Here is a 14,381-nt window from a genome sequence, read left to right on the forward strand (position 1 = left end):
ACCATCAGGAAATTGAACCACTGTCGTGCCCTCATCAGGATGCCGGACCATCACTGTAACCCATCTCGTCAACTTAGGCTCCCGAGGAGCCCCAACTGGAACAGTAAGCTGCTGAGGGATCAACATAGGAACTCTCTCTAGGGCAAAGCTCACAACCAAAGGCCCATACCCAAAGGTCTTTAGTTTCCCGGTCTTTACCCTAGTTAGTTGGGCCTTCATGTTGGCCAACATAGCTTCGCACCAGTTGAAAATGGTGCCTTGGTAGCAATCTATCGCTATCCGCATTTGGGACCCGGTGGCAATGTGCAAGGCGGCTGCGCCGCAGAGTCTGGTAACTGTAAAGGCAATTACCATAAGTTCAGGCAGGGATATATATTTGATTTCTATCCCTTTCTCCTGGTTCTGATTGTTACACCACTCTAGCCGGAGACTAGCAAGGGATTGGCCACCCGACCTAGTCCCGGAGAGAGTCAGTTGCTTGCCCCTGTTGGGAAAACCAGTGAGAAAATATATATTAGAGGGCTCTATCTCGAGCTGGTGCTCTCCGATGTAAAAGCATTGTTCTTGGACGTTCCACCTTTCAACCAGCCACTCTAAGAATGGCACCTGTGCCCTCATGCCAGCTATGGCCCAGTATTTGTATAGTCTGCATGCCTTCAAAGCATCAATGGAGGGTTGATGATTGATTGCGGCTAAATCAACGTCCTCATGCTCTCTTTCGCGCCAATCAAGCATGATGTGCTCCCTACACATCATAAACATCAGTTAGGATCCATAAAATTTAAAAATTTTGGTCTATTTTGGAGGTATGAGGGTTTCAATTTGCGTTTTGCGGGGTACGCACCCCGGCCTTTAGGAACAAAGCGCCTGGACGCAGTTTCCCTTAAGGCCGGGTGCGTACACCCCGTAATTTTCCCATTGAGAAAATATCGGGGTACGCAGGGCAGCAGTGCATGACCTGCGTACCCCGAAGTGCGCATCTTGAAACCCCAAGACCCCCAAAAAATCAAATAAAAGCTTAAAAATGAATTCTAAAAGGATGGAAATCAAGAGAGGGGTGTTGTAGAATACCTGGTGAAACGGCGTTCGATTCTGACGGTCAGATTCTCCGCAACGACCACAGGAAGTTTTCTTGTCAAAAGCCCTTTTCTCAACCTCAACAGTAAAATGGTAAAATGACATGGTAAAAAGTCTTTTTATAGGTTTTTTGGATAAATAAATGCTAAATTTGTTTATTTTTCACCATGAAAGGATACTTTCGATGTATTTTTGCCCATCTTAAACAGGTATGAGTAATGTGTTGTTTCTGTGCAGGACAAAGGGACTTTAGGGTAAATTATCATTTTTCACGTCAGAGTCATCTTTTAAGCTCTTTTATGACTCCTAAAACATGAAAAGATTGCCGAGCGTTTCTTTTACACTCGTTAAAACAGAATTAAAAGACGGTCCCCTTATAGCTCTTTTTTGACCGTAAAATCAGGAAAAGATTGCCGGGTTTTTGTCGTTTCAAACTCGATACGGAAATAAAACGACGTGTCCTTGATCGCTTTTTACTTTTCAGGTTAGAGGCACTAATCATGAAAGTACTCCTTGGTCGCAAGATCAAGCGGTTCTCCCAGGTATTATTTTATACCTTTTTCGGGCTTGGGGGACACAAATTTACGAAAAAGTTCAACCTGGAGTCTTCTTAAGTTTTTCAGACTCTCTAAAATTGAAAAACGCCGAGTTTCTCCTATACTGGGCTCGTTAAAATTTCACAGTAAAGGACCTGTTCAATTACAAACAGGAACGAACCACTCCTTCCTAGGGTTCGAATCAAAACTAGGTTGGACTCATTCGAAGGATGAGCTTATAATCAAGCATATGTTATCCTCCTCAAGCTTGTTAAAAATAAAGAGGTACTTGCCAGAAATGGTGGGGGAAAAGAGAGAAGAATGAACCTATTTGTTATCCTTTGTTACAGAAGAACCTTATCACCACTCTTGAACACGACACTTTCCGTTCACCTGGGTTGGGAAATCCTTCGCCTTAAAAGTTGATCAAACCACTTTGAAAGTCTTCAACCGTTTCCGGGGATTAACTTTGAGTCATTCGTCACCAAGCCATCTGTTTTGTCGTTATGTGTTCAAGAGGTCTACAAGCAAAACTTTCATCTGCAAAATACTTGTCATCCATTTGACCATCCCTGAGTCAGTCCTTACAGCAACATTTCTTCAACTTGAACAATGATTTCGTGTTGTGGGCTTGCCTGCAACGGGTCGCTTTCTATCGACATCAGCACATTATCTAGAGAGATGACTTAGAAATCGTCAGTACCTTGAAGTTTGCATGCATCAATGGCAGGTTTCTCGCCTTTGACGTCAGTTTACATCATTGACTTTCGATCGAAGGATTCCGTGAAATGTTCGACATCAACTCATTCATTCACATCTCATGGATTGTACTGGGTACTTTGAGAACCATTGACATTACTGGTGGTCTCTCTCACACTTGTTAACAGTTTACATCATCGACTGGTAATCAAGTGGTTTCTACCATGTTCGAAATCAACTCATTTATGCGCATGGTTTGAATCGTACCAATTCGGGAAGTAGAAATGAAGACCCTGGATCTAGTTTCCACCATCCAGGCTACGAGGAGTTTTGTATTCATTATTTAAGTAGACTAATCACAAACAGATGGTTGCGTCCATACTGTGTCTACAAAAGTCTATGATTATGATGTACTGCAAGATCATTCCTGTATCAGAGTAGTTAGTCTGTTAGTTAAAGTTTTGATCTGAGTATGGGAATGCCTACCTCAGCGATGATATAATCTTATACATGTATTTTGTGTTGAAAATTGCAGGTTCTGACCAGGCTCTACACGAGATAATCCTTGAAATGATAAAGCGCTTCACCCTTCCTAGATAATACAAAACCTTAATCTACTACAGGCTTCGCACTTTAGTGGGCAATCTGTTACACTAAAAAATGTCACCATGGCTATTTACAGTTAGTATGGCTCTATCAACAGTCATGCTATCCTCCTGGGCAAGTCTTATGCCTCTGCTCTCCATGTCAAACTCCAAAAAGAGAGAAAGTCTTTGTAAATGTGTTTATCTCTGGGTATGCAGATTCTCTCAGCCTTACCTGCGTATACGCACCTAATGTTCACAAAAACTGTGTACTTGTACGCTCTGTATGTAAAGGGGCAGGTGCGTACCCCTGTAAAGGTCAAAAGGCACAAGTTTTACTCCAAAAAAGTTACTTGTGGTCATTTCTAGAGGCTTCTAGAAGTATGTTTGACGTGTATGAAGCGCCTCCAGATGGTTCATGTACCCCTACCAAAGAGGAACTTATCCCATCAATAAGGGAGCTATCCCATCCAAAGAGGAGATTATCCCATTGATGGTGGACCTGATTAACTTCCTCTTGAGCACTATAAATACAGGCATTGGGCCAGAAGGAGGGGAGGTTGGAAGCTAAACATTTCTAAGGGTAGATGGTGCTGGAATTAGGACTCCCATTTAGAAGCTTGTGAGGAGAGATTACCATCTTTGCTTGTTCTATTTGGAAGTGGGTGAGCTTTGTCAAAGTAAAGGAGAACTCTTGATGGACCCTGGGAGGGACTTGCACAACACCAAGGCTCAGGTTGTAATTGTTCCTTTTGTTTCCTATTAATGCAAATGAGTCCATTCTTCTCAATAACTTGTTATTTATGAGTTTTTTCATGTACTCCTTGGTCTATGTGTTAAATATGTTTTATTTTATGAGATTATCAAGTGTTATTTAATCGTTTGATTGTTAGTGAATGCAGGTTTCGAAGTGAAGGAGGAGCTCATCCGCATCAGCGAGGCTGGACTGCTACAACAGCGTTGGACTATAGGTAGGATCTAAACACTTGATTTCTTATATGGTAAATGCATGTTTAGAGAAGGATCGCTCTTGTTTGTCTTGTTTGTCACTAGAGAGTCTTAGTCTCCTAGGGAGGTTGGTTGTGTCCGCACTATCGACTCTTTCCGCCTGACATGAGTACATGTGAGGCAGGGTTCCCTTTTGATCTTCTCTTTTCTCCCTTATTCATCCACCTACAAACCAATTACTTTTTTCTTTTCTTTTTTTCTTTTATTATTATATATATTTTTTTTAAACACCTAGGCTGCCTCAGAGAGGTTTTCACATGAGGTATCTGCCCTGGGTGCCTCAGGGAAGGCTTTCACCTAGGGCTATTCTTTTTCTTTCCATTTTTCTCATCCTTGGGCCACCTCATGGAGGTTTTCAACCTACATATGGGACTTAGGCGCCTCATGGAAGTTTTCACCTGAATCCTTATTCTATTTTTATCCTTTTCTTTAAGTGACCTGATGAGGGAGGAGCTGAAACTTGCTCCACCATCATCACTATCGTATTGATGCTGTCAGTGAACTCTTGTTTAGATGAAGGCCTCTTGTACATTTTTAGTCTATGTCTATTAACTAGTAATAGAATGGCTTCTTCATCTATAGTTATGATCTGCACTAAACCATTGTGATGGCATCTTTCCACCACATATGGTTTGAGCCATCTTGTTCTTAGCTTTCCCTTGAAGTCTTTGTACCTTGAATCATATAATAATTCCTAGTCGCCTTCTTGAAATAGCTTCTCCTTGATATGTCTGTCATGTCAGATCTTTCTGTGAAGCTGAATTATCTCTGTATGGGGGAGGGCCTGCATTTTGAATTCATCTAGGCCATTCAAATGGAACATCCTTTCTTTTTGTGCATGACTAAGATCTAAATCTAGTTGGGTTGCCATCCTCAATGTGTTATATTCACATTCAATGGACAACAAAGCCTTTTTTCCATAGACCAGCTCATAGGGTGTAATTCCAGTGGTGGTCTTCCATGTTGTATTATAGGCCCAGGTTGCCTCAACTAGTCTCTCAACCCAGTCCTTTCTGTTGTTGTTCACTACCTTGGTCAGGATGTTTTCCAGTGCTCTGTTGGTAACCTCCACTGGCCCATTAGCTTGTGGATGATAAGGAGTGGAGGTCATATGCTTTATCTTGTGATGCTTGAGTAGTTCATCAATCATGTTGGAGGTGAACTGGCTGCCTTGGTCTGTGACTAATTCTCTAGGGTACCAAAATTTGTAGAATATATTTTCCCTTAGGAACTCAACCACCCTTTCCTCTGTTGCTGCCTTGATTTCTTTGGTTTCTGTCCACTTAGTCAGATAATTAGTGCACACAATGATGTGTTGTTTTTTATTTGAAGGAGGGTTGATATGCCCAATGAAGTCCATGCCCCATTTGTCAAATGGCTCCAAAGTCACTTGAGGTTGTAGGGGCATTTCATCTCTTTGAGATGGCTTTCCCATCCTCTGGCACCAATCACACTGACTAACATACTTCTTCACATCCTGATGAAGAGTAGGCCAATAATAGCCTGCTTGCAACACCTTAAATGTTGTCATTTTTGCTGCAAAGTGACCTCCCCAAGGCCCATCATGACAGGTCAGAAGGATGTCAAAGACTTCCTCCTCCCTTACACATCTTCTCAAGATTTGATCTGGGCCAAGTTTGAATAGATTACCCCCAATCCAGGTGAAGGGGACACTTTTCCTGGTTATCTTGCTTTTTTCTGAGGAGGGAAAGTTTGGTGGGAACTGTGCTGACACCAGATAGTTTTCTATATCATCAAACCATGGGGAGAGCACTGAAATAGCAAACAAACACATATCTGGGAACTGATCATCCACCATTCCTTCTTCACCTGCAGGTAGATTCGTTCTAGACAGAAAGGAAGCAACAACATTTTCCTTACTAGGCTTATCAATGATAGTTAGATCAAACTACTGTAATAAAAGTAACCATCTTATGATTCTAACATTTACATCTAGTTTGTTCATCAAATATTTAATGGGAGCATGATCAGTATGCACAAATGTCTGATAGCCTATAATGTAATGCATAAACTTGTTCAGTGAATGCGCAACAGCCAGGAGTTCTTTTTATGTCATAGTATAGTTTAGTTTAGCCTTTGACAGGTTTTTACTGGTAAATTAGATGGCATAAAGAAATTTCTCTTATAACTGTCCTAAGGCTACTCCTATGGATTTATGTGAGGCATCAGCATGAATGTGAAAAGGGAGGGCCCAGTTTGGGCCTCTAAGGATTGGTGCAATGGTTACCTTACCCTTTAGAATGTCTAGGGCCTCTTGACAGCGCTTTGACCATATAAATTCAGAATCTTTGGCCAATAATCCAAACAAAGGAGAGGCTAACTTGTTGAAGTCTTTTATGAATCTTTTGTAATATCCAGCTAGCACTAAGAAACTCCTAACATCTCTTTGCATTTGTGGAGGTGGGACCCTTTGAATGATTGCTATTTTGTTTGGGTCCACCCGCAGTCCTTGCTGAGATATTGAGTGAGCTAGCACAGTCCATTCAGTCATTAAGAATTCACATTTTTCTGGACTGAGAGACAGGTTCATCTCAATGCATTTGCATAATACTTTTCCCAGGTTAGTCAGGGCCTCTTGGAAATCACAGCCATAAGGTGTGAAATCATCCATGTATATTTCCACAACATTATGAACTAATTCAGCAAAGATACTTAGGACTGCTCTCTAGAAAGTGGCAGGAGCATTGCACAGGCCGAAAGGAAGGACCCTATAGGCAAAAGTACCCCAAGGATAGGTGAAAGTGGTCTTATCTTGGTCTTCTGGGCAGATTTGGATCTGGTTGTACCCACTGAATCCATATAGGAAAGAAAAGAACTTCTTCCTTGCTAGGCCATCTAACACTTGGTCAATGAAGGGTAAGGGAAAATGATCCTTCTTGGTGGCTTTGTTCAGCTCCCTATAATCGACAAAAATCCTCCACTTCACATTTTTCTTGGGAACTAACACTAAAGGAGAGACCCACTCACTGTCAAAGATAGGGTAAATCAACCCTGCATCTAATAGTTTCTACAGTTCTTGCTTGACTATGTCTTTGAGGGCTAAATTCATCCTCCTTTGTGGTTGCCTGACTAGCTTGCAACATTCCTTGATGTATATGTGGTGAGTGCACACCGAGGGGTGTACTCCTTTCATTTCCTTGTAGATCCAAGCAAAGGCTTCTAAGTTTTCTTTCAAAAAGTTGCATAGTTGTTCCTCTTCTAATGTAGAAAGAGATGAATTAATCTTCAAGGTTCTTTCTGGGCCAAATTCTATGGTTTTGACTTGGATTGGGTTGGAATCGACCAAGCATAAGTCAATTGGACGAATGTTCAGTGTTTCCTTTACTTCTTTTTCTAGTGATAATGGACTAGGAGTTGGACTTTCGAGCAGATGTTCAATTATATCGTCCTCATCATGTTGTCCTCCTCCTATGATGGCTTCCAAAGTATATAGTTCGGCAGAATAAAGCTCATCTTCTTCCTCCTCCTCCAACCATAAAGGTAAGTCATGTTCTAGGGAGGGTTGAGCAGGAGGGTATAGGACTAATTGTTTGGACATATGCCCATTCTTGATGGTCATATTCCCAGCTTTGCAACTAATGTAGGCATCAGCTGTGGCCAACCATGGCCTCCCAAGGATGAGAGGGTAACCAGTTAGCTTAGCCTTAGGCTAGAGAACTAGGAAATCTGCTGGGTACTCCCAGGAATCAATGGAGACCATCACATCCTCCACAATTCCCTCAAGGGTGACTGTGGAACGGTCTGCAAGTTGCAGTACTGTTGTGGTCTTCCTTAATGACCCTTGGAGGTTAAGCTTGAGCATGGTGTCCTTGGTCATCACATTAATGGCAGCCCCAAGATCAATCAGAGTGTGTGGGACAATGGTGCCATTGATGTGGACATCGACTACAGGGCTTCCAGGGTCTAAGTATTTTGGACATATTGCCTGCCCCAACATTAAGTCAGATAACTGCCTAATGACATTAATGGTAGGGGCATCCCTTTTTCTTCTTCTTGGATGCTTAAAGCACTTCTCCTTAATCAATTTATTGTAAATAGGCACATCTTTGATTGCCTGGAGAAGGGGAATCTTTACACATAGGTTTTCCAATTCTCCCAGAAGTTCAGTTTCTTCTGGGGTAGGCTGGTGTGGTTGGGCTAATCTTTCAAGAAAGGGTGGATTTTCTTTAAGGTTGATTTCCTCTCTTTTTTCCTCAACCTCCTTACGTGGAGAGGGAGGTTGGTTATCTAGAAGAATTCTCCCAGATGTCAGGTTGATCTCCTGAATTTCAACAACATAAGCTGGGTATGATGTCTCTCCACCGTATGTTTGTTGGGCCTGCCTATTTTTTGGGTTTAGATTTGGCTGGGTAGGCATCTGGGGTTTCCTAGGTGGAGTAGAGTGCAGGAGTTGCAGTTGGGTAGGTGATGGAGGCAATAGAGATGTAACATTGTTGAATTGGGGCCTCCACCCCTAGGGTGGGGTATTCCACTGATGTTTTGGCTAATTGTAAGGTTGAAATGACTGGCTGGGTGGCTGGGAATTATATTGAGATGCATAGGACCAAGGAGGGGGTGTAGACCAGGAAGTATGGGGAGGGGGTCCCCAAGAAGGTGTAGTTGTGGTTTGGTTGGGTATGTGATATGCATGGGATAATCCTTGCATACCCTGCTGGTATGGTCTAGGCCCAGGAGATCTCCTTTGGTTAATGTAACGAAGCTGCTCAGTGACCCCTTCAGCTCCTTGATATACATCTCTGAGTCCAGGTAAGGAAGGGAACTTGTCTGTGGAGCGGTTTTCTTCATAGATTGAAAAAATCTTAATACAGTTTAGTGGGCATTCATTCTTAGGATGCCTCCTAGTGCACCTAGGACAAAAGATGGCTAAGGCTCTCTCTTCTTCCTCTTGCTTCCTTCTGATATTCATGGTATCCAATTGCAAGGCAAGGGTTTGCAGCATCTCGTTTTTGAAGTCCTCCAGCATATTTCCAATTTCACCCTTGATGGATGAGTTAGAAGTTGGGGTACTGGCAATAGGTTGACTACTTCTACCCTTGTTTATGGTTGCCCTAGAATGGTTTCTAAAGACAGTCTTGATGTCCTCATAGGGTAGTTGATAGATATCTCCTCCTACTAACATATGTAAGGTGCCTAGGATATCCTCCCTTACTCCTCTAAGCAGGACCAACTTCAATGACTCAAGGTCAAGTGAGCACCTAGCCCTTTTGTAACTGATATGGAATCTCTCTTCGTAGTCTTCTAGGGATTCATCCTGGCCTATGGTCATCCTAAAAATATCATCTTTAGTGTCCTTTGACCTACAATAGTCCCTATATTTGTTGTTAAAGGCCTGCTACATCTGAGCCCAAGTTGTTATGCTATCTCCAAGTAAACCCATGAACCAGCGCAATGTTGCATCCTTGAGGGTAGATGGAAACAATTTCAACTTTTGCTCATCATCTGTATAGTCATAGGTTCGGAAAACAACAACAAACTCAAATAGGAAAGTGCTAGGGTCCTCTGTGGTCAAAACATGGAAATGTGGTAGAGCAGAGGGGCTTATATTCTTCATTTTAGTGTCCCCATTGGTTTCCATAATGGGGAAGGCACTCACAATTCTCCCTCTATCTCCTCTGTCATTTAAGTGTTCAACCATTGGTTCAGTAGGAATGGGTTCTTCCTCTTCTTCTTCCCCTATAGGTTCCTCAAATATGTCAGGTTTCTCACCCAAAGGGGCTTCCAATTCACCGTCAGTGAAGAAGAAAGAAGGTTGATTGTTGGATGAGGTGGGGGTATTTGGCAAGAATTTTCCTGAATTATCCCTAATCCTACGAGGCATGAAAATAAATGTTTTTGGGTCTTTTGAGAGATTTTCTTTAAAGATAGAAAGTACTCTGTAGAAAGGAAATTGCTGATTAAATGAAAAACTACTAACAAAATGGAAACTACTTGCTGAATTGAAATTGCTGACTGAATGAAAAGAAACTATTGACAGAAAGAAAACTACTTGTAAAATGAAATTGCTGAATTGAATGAAAAACACTAACAAAAGGAAACTACTTATAGAATGAAATTGCTTAATTGAATGAAAAACACTAACAAAAGGAAACTACTTGCAAAATGGAAAGGAAACTAGATTAACTTGAAAAATGGAAAGGAAAGAAGATAAATGACAAAATGAAAGAAAGAAACTAGATTACTTTTGTAGAAATAAACTAATGGAAGAAAGTTGGAAACTAGAAAATATAAGAAAAGAACAATAATCACTACTACTCTGACACCTCCCTGGCAATGGCGCCAAAAAGTGATGAGCCTAGGTATGGCAGCAAGAATGCTGCAATTCCCAGGGCTACCAACTTTACTTATCAACCCAGGGTTCGTACAAACTTGGAGGTGACTGTGCTATATACACAAGTAGAAGTAAAGGTACTGCCTGTTGTCACTGATCATTTGGCAAGAGATCCTAGGGGTTCTAAGCCAGACTTCTATAGGGTCAGAAGAAGCTTTATTTTGATGGAAGGAGAGCAAACCTAGTCTAGGGGAGAGCTATTCTACTGCAGAAATGAAGAAAGCAATCATGTAATGCTAATTTCCTAAGTTGTAGAAGTAAAAACATCAAAACTTAGACTAAGGGTTAAACAATGGAAACTAGGCTAGGTCTGTGTCCAAGTGGAAGAATGGTCGGAGATCAAAATGGTGGAAGGGGACGTAATGAGCAAAAGTGCATAAGAACCATTGGATAAGGCGGGTGGAAAGCGAATAAACGGCTGAGATCAAATCGCAGGAGGGTACGTAGGCAGATGGCTGAACATGGTCAAATAATGGGATGGTTGGTTGAGATTATATCAGGGAATCAATTGGAAAATCGACGACGGATATGGAAGTGGGCAAAAGAAAACGTGTGAAAATGGGAGAGCGGGCTTAGAGGGTGGTAAGCAGAATATCACGCGCCCTCAAATTTGTAAGCAGTTTTTTAGAATTTCACACGATTAGCCTCCCCGGCTGACATGTAGTACTGGGAAACCGCTCATATCGTGTGCCCTCGGCCAGATAACGGTCGGACAGGAGATCCACGCAATATCATGTGAAAGTCATCGGATCAGCTAAGGTAGGTCGATGACAGGGATTTAAAGGGCGAAATGTCAAATGCAAAAAGGAATTTGAGCGGTGATTGGTCAGTTTTGCTATGTAAAGCGATTTACCGGCAAAAACCGTTTAAACATGAATTTAACAGCTTTTGCTCAGGCATTTCGTGCTGAAGAGGAATGACATGGGAATGTGAGTAAGATCTGAATGATAGAAAGAGAGTGAATCGAGCTGATAACTATTAAAGGGACAGAGTGAAAATGAACTTAGTGATTGTGTTTAAATGACAAACCCTTTGTGAAAACCAAAACCCTATGTTTTTGGGGTTGTTGCAGGGTTTCTTCCTCACATCATGGTCCTAGAGGGAGAAGGTGAGGCCAAGGCACCTGTGAGCAACCCTGTGGATCTTTTCTTTGCTACGAGGCTAATTGAAAGCATGAATGAAGCAAACTAAATCACAACTAATATGTTTTGTACAACTGTAATAAGACTACAACTATTCAAGCAAATGAACAGAAAATAGGAAGTTGCTTAAGTACATGAACAGGAAAGCCATAAATCTATGTTGAACCACTGTAATGAAAATGCATCTATTTAACCAAATGAACAATCAAACCATGCATCTATGCTACTGCTGTAATGGAAATGAATTTCTTAAGTAAATGAACAAAAAATAGGAATCTAAGCTAGGATAACAATACAATAAAGAGGAGCTTTGGTTGCTAGGGTTGGGCCCTAACCCAAGAGCTTCAGCTCTATGAGTTAACTTAGTGGTGGCTCAAATCAAAACTCATCTTCATTATAAAAGAACTGTATTACATCAAACTGCTACAAAGCAAAGTTCCACAGTGAAAGTTCGAATGCTGACTCGTTGACTGACTACTGGCTAACTAACTAAAAAAAAAACTGAGGTCCTAAGCCTCTCTATTTATACATATGAAGTCTCAACGACTTCCCTCAAAATTAGGGAGGTACAGCTTCCAACTTAATGGTAACTTGTCCTTTCACTTTCACTAGCTCGGCTGCCTCCGTAGGGAGGTTGCTTGTACTTCCACTTGCTTGGCTGTCTTTTACTACTCTTGATTTGGTTATTTGTACTTTTAGCTAATGGGAGGATATTCAAATGGATGGGTAATAAATGAGGAAGATTTACCTCCTGTAATTCCTCTCCCTTTTCCCATTTGAGTTTTTACCTAGGTCTTTTACCATAGTTCCTTACTTTTACCTTTTATCCACGCATTTCCCTCGCTTTTATCTTTTATTCCTGCATTACATGCACATTAAACCACCAAGTAAAATATCCAACTCTAACTCATGTCATAAGCAAAATATAATAAAAAATATTCAATAATAAAAAATATGCAATAAGTTGTAAGAATAGTTGGTTTGACTAAACTAAGAGGTGAATTAAGACTTACATGCACATTAGACCACTAAGCAAAATATGCAACTCTAACTCATCTCATAAGAAAAATATAATAAAAAATATGCAACAATCAAAAGTATGCAATAAGTTGTGAGAATAGTTGGTTTGACTAAGCTAGGAAGTGAATTAAGGCCAATTACTACCCATTTAATTACTCAATGATAGACACATCACCAACATTACTAGAGAAAAGTCCACTATAAAATTATGGGTTGGGTTGGTATGTGCCCCTCAACATTTTAACTAACTTCAACTTATATAAATATTAAAATATTTATATCTCAATTTGTATTCTTGCTTTCCATACTTCATTAAACCCAGCCCAGTTTCTTCATTAAACCCAGCCCAGTGATTGAGGAATATTTATTTTGCAGAGGGCTTACTCTATAACGATTAGAGGTTTTCATGATCGACAGATAATTATTTCCCAGAGTGCTTATGGTATAGCGATTAAAGCTTTTCATGGAGAGATCTTTATTTTCCAGAGGACTTATGGCAGAGCGGTTGATCTGTTGATATATGGATCTACCAGTTTTGGGTAAAGAATCTACCTTGTGTTTATTAAGATACTCTCTCTCTCCTGACAAAAAAATTCAGGATTGTACCTCTCCAGCCGGACTAGGGTTTTGCAGGATTTCCCAGTAAGTTCTCTAGAAAATCCAGAGAACCAGCACAGCACAAAGATGTTAACTTCAACAGGCATGCCAATCATGCTGTTAATCATTTTCATTCCTAGTGAGTTATTTCCTTCTGATTATTTGGATTGAATAAGAAAACCCTTTGTAATCTTGATAAGCAATTTGTTGCACTATGTATAGTTTCGTAGAAGGGAAAGAGAAAAGAAGAAAATGGAGATGATAGATGATCAGTGGGGAGTTTGCATATGACCCTGTCCGGTTACCAGTTGAGCAGGATGCCCCACAGGCTCTCTACAATAGAAAAACTCTGGAGAGCATATGGGAAACCAAACATCAAGCACTAAACCCATATACTACACAATGGTTCGACATCAAGAGTGCCATTCCTCAAACTGAATTAAGGCGAGAAATGGAGCACTACATTAAGCTTCACAAAACTCACAGCGACGATGGTGAGTTAGATGTAATTGCTGAGTATACTGTGATTCTAGATAAGGATACGATGAAACAACATTTGAAAATGGTGGATGATTATATATCAGAAAAAGTGATGAGAGAAAAACAGTACTGGGTTACGATATGGAAGAAAATTAACCTGTTACGGTTGTATTGCCAGTTTCATGATGCGAACATACAAACATTCAGATCTGTACATGGCTTCAGATACTTCGCAAAACTTATCTCCCAAATGTCTCAACGCCTTTCAGCAGCAATACCCATCAGAAAATTAGGAGTCATGGATGTCTGTAAGGAACTGACAAGGTTGATTGATGTCATTGGCCTGAGACTATCCGATATTGTGCCAAAACGTTCAAATATGGGAGATCGATCGAGTATAGGGTTAATAAACATCCTGCGGTACACTTATAATAACTGTGGGGAATTTCTGAAAATGCAGTCTATTGTGTTGCGAATTCTCTCAAAAACTTTTGATCAAATGGCTCTGATTTCTAACATGGGAATTCTAGTTTGTTGGGTATTTTTACATGGAGAAAATACCAAAACCAACAAATTAAATATTCACCACAGAGACAATACTCTGTTTCATCTCTTCCAGGACCTTTGCACAGCGAAGCTAATAAAACCAAATGACTCATAACACTCCATTACACAGCATAAAAACATTTCTATTGCTTAAAATATAAAGCCTCATACAAACATTCATCCTCTTTGCTGAGAGGAATTCACCAAAAGCAATATTAAACAAAAAAACTCTGTTTTCACCCTGAGAAATTACTGAGCTGGGTTTACTGCTGTAAATCCCCTTTTACATTCACTTTACTGCTGTAAAATAAAATTTACATATGCATACAAATGCGCTCCACCA

This window comes from Pinus tabuliformis, chromosome 6, assembly GCF_031772625.1.
Source record: "Pinus tabuliformis cultivar Carrire ecotype Pingquan chromosome 6, CPIR1, whole genome shotgun sequence".
In the NCBI taxonomy this organism is placed as follows: domain Eukaryota; kingdom Viridiplantae; phylum Streptophyta; class Pinopsida; order Pinales; family Pinaceae; genus Pinus; species Pinus tabuliformis.